Source organism: Suricata suricatta, chromosome 10 (assembly GCF_006229205.1).
Source record: "Suricata suricatta isolate VVHF042 chromosome 10, meerkat_22Aug2017_6uvM2_HiC, whole genome shotgun sequence".
NCBI lineage: Eukaryota > Metazoa > Chordata > Mammalia > Carnivora > Herpestidae > Suricata > Suricata suricatta.
The window spans coordinates 109766758-109770451 of NC_043709.1; the positions used below are offsets into that span (position 1 = coordinate 109766758).

The 3694-nt window shown below is 35.9% G+C and overlaps 1 protein-coding gene across 4 annotated transcripts in view; it reads left to right on the top strand.

Moving 5' to 3' along the window:
- Positions 1 to 3694, top strand: part of LOC115304275 (coiled-coil domain-containing protein 7-like) — a 200917-nt gene that overhangs the window by 149245 nt on the left and 47978 nt on the right. The gene's annotated exons all lie outside the window — the stretch shown is intronic.

The following is a 3694-nucleotide window of genomic DNA, read 5'->3' on the forward strand; positions in this document are numbered from 1 at the left end:
AGCTATCCTCATGACCTAATTCTAACAAAATGCCAGATTTTAAAAAGGCATTTTGAAAACTATTGCTTTGGAACACTTGGGTGGCTCAGTCAGTGAAGCAGTGGACTTTGGCTCAGGTCACGATCTCATGCTTTGTGAGTTCGAGCCCCGCATCAGGCTCTGTGCTGACAGCTCAGAGCCTGGAGCCTGCTTCAGATTCTGTGTCTCCCTCTCTCCCTGTCCCATTCCCACTATCACTCTGTCTCTCTTTCCCTCTCAAAAATAAATAAATATTTAAAAAGTTTTTTTTCAAAAAGTATTCCTGAGATGACATAAAACATTCAGGAAAACAAACAAAGAAGAAATAAAAGCATATAACTTGCAGATTTCTGCTGAAAATAGTGTGTGTGTGTGTGTGTGTGTGTGTGTGTGTGTGTGTGGTGCATATTTTTATAAAGTTAATTGACTTGGAATAATGTGGGAGTTGGGGGGAGAAGACAAGGTGGATAATTCCTCAATAAAGGGAAATTAAAAAGAGGGCACAATCAAGTATTTTGGAAAGTACTTGTATAGAACACCATTACTGTATATGGCTTATGACGGCAGAGGTAGGAGCTGAAAAGAAGGGAATGAGATTTAAGAGCAAAGAGTAGGAACCATTAGAATGATATGGTATTTTTTAAATGTTAGTGTTATGTAGTTTCTGAATGCTTAAAATATTTCATAAAAGGCAAAATGGAAAAGCATGCTACTAAAAGTATTCTAGGTAATTAGATAGTTATTTACATTGTTATAACATTTTTTATCTTCTATTTTTATAAATAGTTTGTCAAATTGGTTTCCATACAACACCCAGTGCTCTTCCCCACAAGTGCCCTCCTCCATCACCACCACCTCTTCCCCGCCCCCTCCCCTTTCAACCATCGGTACATTTTCAGTATTCAATAGTCTCTCAGGTTTTGGGTCCTCTCTCTCCCCAACTCTCTTTCCCACTTCCCCTCCCCATGGTCCTCCATTAGGTATCTCCTGTTCTCCTGTTAGATTTATGAGTGAAAATTTATGGTATCTGTCCTTCTCCACTTGATTTATTTCACTTAGCATGACACTCTCGAAGTCCATTCACTTTGCTACAAATGGCCATATTTCATTCTTCCTCATTGCCATGTAATACTCCATTGTGTATATATAGATATAGATATAGATATATATATACACACACACACACATATATATATACACACACATATATATACATACGATGATATATACATATACATATATATACACACATATATATACATACAATGATATGGATATATATATATATATATATACACACACACCACATCTTCTTGATCCATTCATCAGGTGATAAAAAGAGACAGAGACAGAATCTGAAGCAGGTTCCAGACTTAACTGTCAGGACAGATGCGGGGCTCGAACTCACGAACTGTGAGATCATGACCTGACCTGGAGTCAGACACCTAACCAACTGAGCCACCCACGTGCCCCTTACCTTGATCGTTAAAGAATGAAAAACGGATCTTGTTTGTCGAGAATGTTTGTGGTGCAATGTGACTGGTAGAAAAATCTTCTTGATGTTGTGTGGATATATATCTGTTTTTTAATAAATTCACACCTAAAATAAAATGAAAAAGAATTTTACAAAGACATTATGAATATTTGCATAATACTACCTAGTCTCCATGCATTGGTCTTTATCTTTGCACTTGTAATTTTTCTTTTCATATTTCTAAATACTTATTTACTTATTTTGAGAGAGAGAGAGAGAGAGAGAAGAGAGAAAGAGAGAGAGAGAGACAGGGAGAGAGGAAATAAAATTAAAAGTGGGGGAGTGAAGAGAGAGGGAGAGAGAGAATCCCAAGCAGACTCCTACACAGGGCTGGATCTCACGACCCTGATATCATGACCTGACCCAAAATCAAGAGTCAGACACTTAACTGACTCAGCCACCCAGGGACCCCCCCCCTCTTCTTTTTACATTTGAGTGGTTACTTGTCTGTCATTCCAATTTCTACAAACTACTTTTCTTTTTTCTCTCCCTTTTTTTACTTCTGTATTCTTAGATAACATCTTTCTTAATTTTTACCTTTAATCCAAACTCATTTTACCTTAAACATGAATATTCATTTCTATATTTGAGCTATCGTCTTGTTTTAATTCCTTTTCTCTTAGCAATTTCTTCCAAATTTTGTTTAGAACATTTAATTATAAATTCACAATTAGTAGATAAGCATAGGTTAGTTAACTAAACCAATTTTGATCTTAAAGGATATGGTATTTTGAATTAACTAAATGTAGATGAGAGTACTTTATTGCCGTGCCAAAGCTTATTATTTAAAAGTGATGAGGACCCCTAATGATAAGGAACATTGAAGCAAATAGTAATAGAAAGCACCAAAACAAAATTGTCTGAAAATTAAAGACATAGGAAAATGACTCATCATACTTTATCAAATTTGCTAGAGTTCAATACAAAACTAATCTGTTTGAATCAAACAATCTTATTTTTATAATGCCTTAGTCATAAGCTGTTTGAGTAAATAATTTTTATTTGTGGGGCACCTGGGTGGCTCAGTGGGTTGAGCATCCAACTTCAGCTCAGGTCATGATCTCAGGTGGAAGAGTTTGAGCCCTACATTGGGCTTGCTACTGTCAGTGAAGAGCCTGCTTTGCAGTCAAATGTTCTACCACTGAGCTATACCCCCATGAAGGGCCTGCTTCAGATCTTCTGTGCCCATTCCTCTCTCTTTCCCTCCCCGATTCATGTGCTCTCTTTCTCTCTCTCTCTCAAAAGTAAAAATAAAACATTATAAATTTACTTGTTTCATTTTTAAATTTTATTTTAATTCCAGTTCGTTTCCATACAATGTTATATTAGTTTCAAATGCACAATATAATGATTCAACAATTCCATATATCACCCAGTGCTCATCACAACAAGTGATTCCACATCATCTATTTCACCCGTCCCCCACCTACTTGCCCGCTGGTAATCATCAGTTTGTTCGCTATTGTTAAGAGTCTAATTTTGGTTTGTCTTTCTCTTTCTCTTTTTTTCCATGGCTTATTTGTTTTCTTTCTTAAATTCCATATATGAGTGGAATCGTATGGTTTTTGTCTTTCTCTGACTTTTTTCATTTAGCATTATACTGTCTAGCTCCATCCATCTCATAGCAAATGGAACGCCAAGTGGATGAAAGCCTTCAATGTGAGGCCTGAAACCATAAACATCTTAGAAGAGGGCTCAGGAAGTAATGTCTCTGACTTTGGCTGAGGCAACATTTTTCTAGAATGTCTCCTGAGGGTAGTGAGAGCAAAAATTAACTATTGCAACTATATCAAAATAAAAGAGCTTCTGCACAGAGAAGAGAACAATCAACAAAATTAAAGGCAATATACCGAGTGGGAGAAGATATTTAATGACTTTTAACTAGTTTTTTTTTAAAGAAATAACTGTTTGATATAATGAAATAAATAAACCATTCAAAAGCAAAGTTTCAGGAATCTTGCCTTAATCTTAAATTTCATCAAGAGCACATAATTTAGTGCTTGTAATTGAGATTCAACTATTTCCAAATGCTAGATTTCAGCATCATTTGTGCAAAAGGTCATGACTACAATATTTCTTGCACCAAAGAGAAATGTATCTAACAGTGTTACTCCTGATTAGAAGCAGTAGTATAATCTTTGA